The sequence below is a fragment of the Populus nigra genome, chromosome 4, assembly GCF_951802175.1.
Source record: "Populus nigra chromosome 4, ddPopNigr1.1, whole genome shotgun sequence".
In the NCBI taxonomy this organism is placed as follows: domain Eukaryota; kingdom Viridiplantae; phylum Streptophyta; class Magnoliopsida; order Malpighiales; family Salicaceae; genus Populus; species Populus nigra.
In genome coordinates, this window is record NC_084855.1 from 3627381 (window position 1) to 3638312 (window position 10932).

Genomic DNA, 10932 nt, shown 5'->3' on the forward strand with positions numbered 1-10932 from the left:
AGTTTTGAGAGAGAATCAACCCTTACAATTTTCATGAGACTCATTGGAATCAAATATCAACCACATAACCTAGGAGATTACGACCCATTTTGAATTTTCCATGTGCTACAGCGAGCAGGAACAAAAGCTCGAGCATATATCATATTATGGAATAAACATGGTCTTGTGTTTTTATCGAGTCTCAGTGGTATTCTGTCTATTCGGAACAGCAGGAACAAATTGTACACTTTCAAGGGCCTTCGAGTTGCTCTTGATTGTCGGAATGGTAAAAAAAGAAGAAGACTTTGCTGCATCTGATCAGGGTTGGAGATTCATAAACTGGCAATTGAATCCCCACATCAATCTCTTACATGGAGAGTCCAGCCAATTTCTGCGCAGTGTTATTCATGGATATCTTATTAAAAAACTTGGAAAAAATGCAGAGATCAGTGGCCTCTGTGCCAAGGATGACAGAATGCGGCAACAAAGCTTTGCTTCAACGGCTTTTTTCCCTTGGCTCGGGTATGTTCCGGCCAAGCGCTTATGAGTTCGGTACCTTGTCAAATCCCATCTTCTTCAAGCTATATATTTTTTTTGCTAGAACAAGTGCTCGAAATGAAAATCAAGGTTATTATCTCTTTATTCCTTAACGGGTTAACAAATCTTTTAAGAACTGTTTTTACATCAAATCAATATTAATATTATGTAAAAAATAATATATAAATTTTTTTTAATGACATATTATATTTTTATTCACACACACACATATATATATCAAAAATATTTTATCTCATTAATATTATCATGACAATAATATACTTTATCTCTTCCTCTAAAAAAAAAGAGATTCATGGATTATTCAAAATCTTCATTTTTTATTGTATATTTATTTTTAGAGTATTTCTCTATAAAATTATTATATTTTCACCAATTATCTTGGTTAGAAAAAATAAAATAAAATTCTAAAACTAAGAGATTAACCAATTATTCAAAATATAAGTTTTGCTTTAAAGGTACTTAGATTTTTTGGGACATTATCAATATATATTCTATGCAAATTTAATTGATAAAAAAATAAATTTATATCATTGAAAAATACATATTTCAATTTATTTAGTTTTTTTATATTACTCTTATCATCTTCATTCTAGTCTCTAAAAAAAAGAGTAAATAATTATTTTTTAAAAAAACTAGTTTTAACATTTTTTTTAATATAATGAATTAAAGGAATTGATTTTAAATATTAAATTTAATTAAAATATCTTAATTAAATTCTACCCAAACTAAAGCTTCAAATTAAGTATACAAACAAAATGAAACTATAAACATTTTTTATAGTGAATGTTAAAATTGTTGAAAGTTAGAAGTTAGAACATAATGGAAGAGCAAATTGAAACCCCTTACATAATTAGAGGACTTGTACGTAACTTTTCTCAAACAAAACAGCAAGACAAGTTTGATCGAGGTTGTCGAAGCTTTGTCTTCAAACTTTCTTTCGCACACAAAACAGATACGATTGCACAAATTCATAGCAAGAGGCAAGCCTCCTCCTCCTCCCCCTCCCACTTCCCGTCTCACACTCTTTCTCTCCCCTTTCACTTCCATGATACCTCTCCTCTCCCTCCACACCCCAAAACACTCACTCTTTCTCACCCGTTTCCCTTCTCCCCTTTCCCCCCCTTTCCCTCGCTTCAAATCCCCCCCTCACCGAACCCATCATTTCCCTATCCTCTCCAACAAAAACAGTTCACCAATCAAAACTTTCCAAATCAACAACCACCACCACCACCACCAAGAACCCTTTTCCCTGGCGGTTACAAACGCCCCGAAATTAAAGTCCCCAACATTGTCCCCCAGCTGGACTCGGAGGACGTCATTCGTGGCGGAAGTGAAGCGTCGGATTTGATTGATAAGGCTGTGTCTAAGTCGGTAGGGATTGTGGTCCTCAATGGCAGCAGTGGTGGTGGTGATGGCAGCGGGAAGAGCCTTTACGAGGCAGCCTTTTTGGTGAAGTCAGTGGTGAGTGATCGTGCTTATTTGTTGATTGGAGAACGGGTTGATATAGCTGCTGCTGTTAATGCTCGTGGTGTTGTGCTGTCTGATCAAGGTCGGTCTCGCTTCATTTATCCATTTTAAGTTTAGTTTCTACGATTCCTTTCTTTTTAATGCCTCTTCAAATTAATTTATGATTATTGTGCGTAATTTCTTTATTTGCATATTGTTTGAGTTAGTATTTGAAGTGGATTTTGTAGAGAATTGTGTTCATTCTGGTTTAATACATGTAATGGATGCTTGGAATAATTCATGCATGGAAGGGTAATGTGTTTCTTTGTTGTTTTGCAGGGCTTCCTGCCTTTGTGGTAAGAAATATGCTGATGGGTTCCAAATCTGAATCAGTTGTTCTGCCTTTAGTAGCCAGGATTGTGCAAACACCAAATGCTGCATTGAATGCGTCAAATTCTGAAGGTGCTGATTTTCTTATATATGTTCTTGGCCTAGAGAAAGATTTTGATGTAGAAATGAGCTCTGGATTTGGGAATGTGAATATACCAATCTTTTCCCTTTATGCTTCTCGTGGGGAGGCCAAAGTGTCCATGGGAGCATCAAAATTTGTCAATTCTGGTGCTAGTGGTTTAGTTTTGTCATTGGAAGATTTGAAGTTATTTAGTGATGATGATTTGAGTCAAATGTTTGACACTGCTAGTGCAACAGATAAAAAATCTCAGGATGGGGTCAAAAGCTCCAGCAAGCTCAAATCACTGGATATGGAAAATGATATTCATGAGAAAACAACGGTGGCAGGCTTTGTTAAATGGAGGATAGAGAAAAACAGCTCATAGAAAAAGAGAGATCAATATTGCTTGAAGCTATTGATGTTATGCAGAAAGCTACTCCTCTGGTGATCTGTTATTTAAAAATTTAGCATTTGGATGCTCATGTGATAATCTACATATTTGTCAATTCTTTTTCTTGCTTTTTAAGCCTGAATGAACGTATTGGACTTGATCGACAGATGGGGGAGCTTTCACTTGTCATTGATGTGGTATCTCAGATTGATGAGCCATTTTTACTGGCTATAGTGGTAATTGTGTGCTGAACTTCAACAAATTCTGGTTCCAGGGATATACATTGGTATTAGCTCTACATTTTTTATAAATCTTTTACTATTTACTTGAAAAGATCTAGAATTCAAATGGTCTTCATTATTTTTCTTGTAGTTTTTTTCAACTTGTTAATGAAGAAAAACAATTGTGTCAAGTTTATGCCTTGACTTTCATTTGTATGTTGCATGAGATCAGAGCATTGTTTTATGTCTCAGGGTTTCCATTTTTGTTCAAATAACTCCATGAACAAGCTGACTAAACTGTTACATTTTGGCCTTTGGGTGTTACCTTCATTGTTTTTCCATACCTTGTTCAATCAAATCACGGGTCAATATGCCTTTTATACTTTCTAAGGATCCATTTCTTGTTCTTATCTCTCCTCTACCCTACCCTCTATCTAGGTTGGACCTAGCATTTGTAAGTGAAAATGATGCACTAAAACCCTTCCAGAGGAAGGCATTGACATTAACATTTGTCACTTTTAGCTTTCCTTGATTTTTCTCTTCATATGCTTTTCTTAAAAACTTTTTCTGTAATAAACGTAGATAAGTTTGTTATCATGAAAAAAAATACTAAGATTTATATAGAGATTGGTTGGTTTTTGGTGTCGTTATCTTTATGAACATGCTGCCAAAGGTTTTTGTTCTCCCATGACTGTTTGTCTTTATTGATACCATCCAGGGTGAGTTCAACTCTGGGAAATCAACTGTTATTAATACACTTCTTGGAAAAAGATACCTTAATGAGGTTGTTGTTCCTACAACAAATGAGATCACTTTCTTATGCTACTCCAAGACTGATTCTGAAGAGCAACAACGCCATGAAAGGCATCCAGATGGTCACTATATATGCTACCTGCCAGTTCCAATTCTTAAAGAAGTAAGTCTTTTCACTTTTCATCTCACTTGAACTCCTGAATTCAGTTCTGGGATGTTCTATATAAATTCCTACTTGGGTCATCTTGTTTATGTCAAAATGCAAGGTTCCAAGGTATTTTATGCATAGGGATCCATAGGCAGAACTACCTCTTTTCTGTGCAAAAGCATGAAATTTGTGTGTTTGTGATCAGTTTAGTTAACATTCAGCTGCAACTATCCTTTTTATGTGAACTTTTTGGATGTGCATAACCTTACAAGAAGTCTCCATAGCAATTTCTGCCATGTGCAAATGTAAATTTTCTTTTTACTTCTACAACATGATATTTTGTTTCCTGCTGAATTGCATTTCATACTAGTTGCTGCTTTGGATGCTATAGCTAATGCATTTTATTTTTTCATTCTTTCTTAAACAGATGAATATTGTTGATACACCAAAGGACTAATGTCATTCTCCAAAGGCAACAGTGTCTTACTGAAGAATTTGTGCCTCATGCAGATTTGCTTCTTTTTGTTATTTCTGCTGACAAGCCATTAACTGAAAGTGAGGTATGTGTGATTGTGAATGTGACATAGCAATATATGATGTTTTATAGTTCCGAAACACAGTAGATTTGAATGCCCTGACCCATGTGTTACATTTTATACTCATTATCCAGGAAAATGTTAGCAAGAAATGAGTTACTGAAAAACTGCATTTGAACTCCTCAATGCCATCCAAATAAGATTGAACTACATCAAGGTTCTGTTGAAGGTACCTTCAATTATTTTGAACGTGAATTTTGCAGAGAAAATTCCTAGTATAAAGGTGACCTGGAGCAATATAAATCCAAACAATTGCTTCATCTTTGGCACATGCATATTAATATAAGATGTGGTCTTGAGAGGCCCTCGCTTTGGACTTACAGAATGTCAGCATCATATCAAATTTGTTTTCTCAGTGGTTAAAGTATCTCAACCAGTAATTTGTTGCTTCCAAAAGTAATTTTGGTCTCCCTCCTGATATTATTTCCAGGTTGCTTTTCTTCGTTATATTCAACAGTGGAAGAAGAAAGTTATTTTCATGTTAAATAAATCTGACCTCTATCAGAATTCCAGTGAGGTTCATTATATACTTACAAAGTTTTTTCCATATTATTTGTCGATATTTCTTGTTATCCGCACCACTCAAGCTACTTACAGGAGTCTACTTTTGTTTATGTGATTTTATGTAGCTCGAGGAAGCTATATTGTTCATTAAGGAGAATACAAGGAAATTGCTGAACACTGATGACATGATATTATATCCTACATCTGCTCAGTCTGCTCTTGAAGCAAAACTGTCAGCTTCTTCTCATACTGGAAAAGAATACTCTGAATTATTGGTTTCTGAATCTCATTTGAAATTCACTAGATTCTACGAACTTGAACAGTTCTTATATAGTGTTTTAGATGCCTCAACAACAACAGGAATGGAAAGAACAAGGCTTAAACTTGAAACCCCAATTGTGATTGCTGAACGTTTACTTTCTGCTTGTAAAACTCTTGTGAACCAAGATTGCCAATATGCCAAGCAGGACCTAACCTCTGCAACAGAAATAATTGATTGTGTGAAAGAGTGTGCTACAGAGTTGGAAAATGAGAGCATCTCATGGAGGAGAAAAACTATGCTGGTAAGTTTTCCAGAAAAGATGTTTACTACTCACAGACTCACACTATTGAATTAGATGTAAATTTGTGGTAATTTTTCATGAAATTATACCATTTATGTGCTGAACTGATGGATGGAATCGCAGATCGATGTGACAAAATCTCATGTTTTGGAGCTCTAAGATTCAACCCTACAATTATCAAATCTTGATCTTGTTGCTTCATCTATATTCAGAGGGGAAAAGTCTGCCACAATGCCGGCCACTTCAAAGATTCAAAATGATATAATTGGTCCTGCACTAACAGATGCACAAGTGAGTTATTGTTTCTTACCTTTTCGGGGACCTGTGTTGATGATGCTTTATATTTGTTACTATGCTGTATTTTAACATGTATTATCTTTCATCAATCATTTTTTCCTCTTTATTTATTTGGAAAGCTTAAAATAATTGTTATAGCCATCTGGGGCATTTGGCTGATTCTTAGTCTTAAGGTGGCCTGCTTCTCTTAGTGGTTCATTTTAAGATCCACTAAAACCTTTCTTTCCTTCAATATTTAATTGGCATCTTTGGTAACTGCATATCCTTCAGAGTTCTTTGGCTTTAATTGCTCATTCACTGTTTCTTGTTTTTGTTATTTTGGCTTACAGAAATTGCTTGGAGAATACGTGATATGGTTAAAATCAAACAGTGCTCGTGGAGGGAAACTATACAAAGAATTATTTGAAAAATGGACTTCAGTTGACTATCCAACCTCCCAGATACATTTAGAAACCCATTATTTGGCGAAACAAGTTGACCTCAGCAGGAGAGTGACAGAGAAATTCAGTGCTAGGGTCACTTCAAAGCTATTTGAAAAACAAATATGCGAAGTGGTAGTTCTAATTTTTTGTGGTCATGCGCCAAATTTTCTTAAGTTGCTTTTAGACAATTTTATAACCTTGTAGAGCAGAAGGTGGCATCATTAAATAATTAAACAGTCTGGTAGTCTGTCTATATATTTTATTTAAACATAAACAATTTTCCTGCTAACAAACTATGATACCTTTTGTGTCATGAGAGATTGATAACACTTGATTTTCTCCTTTCTCTATTGCATGAGTGCAGAAACTGGTGTGCACTGGTGCATTCTTGGATTTTTAGGAAGGTGGAGCCTTGCACAAAATAACAAATTTGTCTGCTAGCAATTTACGAACAACACATTATAGCCTGGATATATTCTGGTGGCAATAGTGGAACCTTGGATGAAATAACAAAACTATCTGGGAGCAATTTTAGAATGACACCTTGTAGCCCAATTAATTTCTGGTAGCATTATGTGTTTGCATTATAATCTAAAAGCCCAAGTCATGTAATTGGAAAAGAAAAAAATAAGGGCATAGAGGAAGTGGTTCTGCCTTAGGTTCTTTTATGAACTGAAGTATCGGCTCTTTTATGATATTTCAATGGGATTCCTCGTAACTTTTATCTTAGATGCAGTGAGAACTTCCATCGAAGAAGTTCCATTTTCATTTTAGTCAATTTGCATTTTAGTCAATTTGTTGGTCTTTGTGCCTATGGTCAAATGTTCTCTTTGGTCTTAGTTCCTTGGGACTTTTGGCAGACTAGGAACTGCTAATTTATCTGCTTCACTTCTGACATCAGTACTGCCTACGACTTTAGAAGATCTTCTTGTTCTTGGCCTTTGCACTGCTGGAGGGTAATGTTTTTCTTTCCTTTTTCTTGTACGCATTGCTAAAGTGTACTTGCAAATATTTTATGTTCGTGCCATATTTGCATGATTGATATCATCAAATTCTTTGAAGACATCGTTCAAACTTGACATATTTTCTGGCTTATTCCCCTAAATTTGAACTTGAATAGCTGATTGTTCATTTTTTCACTATGCATTTGTGTCACGAGTCCTTGTATTCTGGATCCATATCAAGTAATCAGCAAGCAGTTCTTGTTATTATGTCTTTTCCTCTGATGATATCTTTGAATCCAAACATGCAATAAGGTATTCAATATCTGATTGAACCTTTGCTTTATAATAGGTTTGTAGCAATTTCGACCTTTCCAGCCCGTAGGCGAGCAATGGCAGACCAGGTACATAGGATTGCAGATGGCCTTGCAGGTGAAGTTGAAGCAGAAGGATCTCATGGAAACTGTTGGAAATTTGGAAAACTTTGTAAAAACTATTGGCAAGCCTTATCAAGATGCAGCACAAAAAAGACTGGGCAAACTTTTAGATCTTCGAGAAGAACTATCAAATGTTGATAAAAAACATAGAACACTACGCATTGAAATACAAAATGTTCATGTATCATGACAAAATGGATTCAAGTTTAAACTTCATCACCTGCCAGTTTTCCCTCAGTTTTTTTTTTTTTGAAGCAAGTGCAAAGCTATTATAGTACGAATAAAAACACTGTTTAGCGAATCCATGCTAATGATGACTTCAGTTTAATGATTATCAATTGAATAAAAGTTGTGGAATCTATATCGAGCTGATCATTTATCTGATGCAATGCATCGAGAATGCGTGTCGGCTTGTCAAAGTCAGACCAGCAGCTAGCTGCCCTTCCCTAACTCGGTGAACACGAAAACAAGAGACAGATTCTTTGTTTGTGCCCTTACTAACACCTTGATTGAGGTGAGGTGCATTAACCATACCTGACGAAATTTTTTCAGGTATCAAAAGCATTGCCGTATTTTCCATATAGAGCAATGGGTATTTATCATAGTTTGTTCTATGTTGTTTAGTTTTGTTCATGGACCATAATTTTCCTCAAGAGCTTGGCTAAGCTCAGATTTTTTACCCTTTTGTTAAATATCTAAACGCCCTGCTTGCTTGGGTTGAGAAATCTCAGCATCAGCTTCTCACCACAACAATATCTAAATGCCGACCATCCATAAAGTTTGTCGTCGGATTCTTGTTGTGATCTTTTTTATTAACAAATGCAGCAACCAGTGATTTCGTGACATATCTGCAAGCTTTGCGTGGTTCTTTTTGAAAATCATCAAGGGACAGTAGCATGATCACTAGAAGGACGAAAAAGCAAATACTACTATAATGGTCAAAAGGTATGAGAGAGTGCGCACCCTTTTTTAATTACGCCATGAATTTTGATTCCTCATCGTCTTTCTTTGTAAAGATCTTATTGAAGCAGCGATTGACAAATAGCCATGCATATTTAACAAAGTTAAATAAACAATCAGGGGATTAGGGCTTTCGTGCATCTGGGACCAAGGCGATAGCCAGACATCATGACTTTAGACGCCCTTTTGCCTTTAGGGTCGATCCTTTACTTCGGCCAATCTAAAACAAAAGCATACAAAGATTGATAGCGAAAGCAAATTTGATGGCTGGGGCTGAGAGAGAGTGTGTGAACGGCACATATTCTTTGGTCTACCTCACTGCTAGGCCTAGCACATGGACACCTTTTCTTGGATTCAGAGAGCGATAAAGGCTTTGTTTAGGACCGCCAATGAATATATACTACTAAGATTCCCTCGTTCATGCTAATAGGTTTGGTATCTAGCCTTGGTCCATTGGAAACTGCTTTTAATTGCTCGATTCAAAGAGCTGGTTTACTCAAAAAAGAAGAAAAAAGCATGCGTGGTTCATTATCTCAACAGTGCATAGTGGAGGATTTAACAAGAATATCACAGAATAATCGTCATATTTATACAAACACTGAAGGATTAAACCTGGCTATCCCATAGCCTCAGCTTTATTAAGTTCTTTATTATGGTCTTCATGATGACATTTGATCATTTTGTTTGATGAGGGTGACAAAAATCTAGCATTATGTGATCATTTCTACGTGTCCATTACATATGTCTCTTTGTAACAAGCACATTAATCAAAACTCATGGAGTCGGTCATTATCACTTTTCTTAACATGGAAAAAGGAGTAGCCAAGTTTACACGCTGCAACAATCGGAGGTTCTGGCTTTTCATGGGAAAATATATCTACACTACAAGGACCAAACACAAAAGATCGGAGCTCTCGCAAACAATTCCTTTATTAGAAAGAGTATATGTAAACTATACGTGTCCTTGCTGCATGCTTAGGATTCGATTTTTGTTGTCTCTCTGATCGAGGATGGATTTTTATCATAATCCCATTGACTGTCATATCCATTTGCCTTGAGCCTACGTTACTGGGGAGGTTAGACACAATCTATCTTATCTCTTCGATCTGCAATGCCTGTCTTTCGCTAATGAAAAAGGCATACTCGGGTTTGCGATCTCACTGAGCCGCATTTCATGTTAGACTCAAATTTAGTGGCAAGCAAGGGGGCTAGTGCTGTCTTAATTAAGGTTTTGAATTCTGAGGCATCTTCGTTAAAATTTCTAGCTTTATTATCATTGTCCACCCATTCTACTTGTGGTAATGGGTATTCTGGCATTATTGGATCATTTCCCATGTTCTATGATCCATCCAACCTTTGAAGAAAAAAGTATTCTAGAGAATTCAAGAAATGCTTTCAAAGGAAAGATTAGTTTATTTGCAGTGGGAGTATACTTTGACTGTCCGTTTTAAAACCTTGGGGGAAATCTGATTTGGTATTTGGCAGGACTATATTAGTTGATACTTATCATTAATGCTACTCATGCGAACATAATTGCAATCATAGTTATCAAATTTGATCTAACTAGACATATTTACTTAGAAAATCATTGATTTAGAACTTAATTCAGACCAAGTTTGTAATTAGACCAGTCAAATATTGACTCGGTTAAATCCAAACTATCACATGAAAACCTAGTTAAGTTGATCGATCTAATTAAGATTCTTTTGGGTCAAAAAATTTTCTTTGAAAAAATCAAATTGTTTAAAGTAGGATTTGAACATTAAATCTTTTGCACTAACTAAAAAGCTTTCACCAACTCATCTAGTCCAACATAATGTAGCTCTATGACACATAATAGGAGTGGATTTAGGAGTTTTTTAAAATTATGAGTAACTTTTTCCTCTTTTAAATCAAACATAAGCTCAATCCACACCAAACCTTTTTAAGCTAATTTTAACAGAAACACACAATCACAATTACAATCTAAACATAAATAAAGTTAAAGATATATAGAAAAAGAGATGCACACAAAATTTTATAATGGCTTAAAACTAGGTGCCCATTTCACTCTCCGAACAGGAAGTTTGGGCTTCTACTTGCTAGAAAAATTTATGTAAAACATAGCAATGAGCATATTTGAAGCCAAAATAAATTTGGAGTTCACTCATTTTTATAGTTAAAATTTTATTGGAATTTAATCTACAACATAAACTCTCTAATATGAAATATTAATATGATTTAAATAAATTATGGATAGATGAGAAATTAATCTTAAAGAACTAT

General features: G+C 35.3%; 1 pseudogene; it reads left to right on the forward strand.

Moving 5' to 3' along the window:
* Positions 1 to 1356: 1356 nt before the first annotated feature.
* Positions 1357 to 7926, forward strand: LOC133692929 (probable transmembrane GTPase FZO-like, chloroplastic; annotated as a pseudogene).
* Positions 7927 to 10932: the final 3006 nt, after the last annotated feature.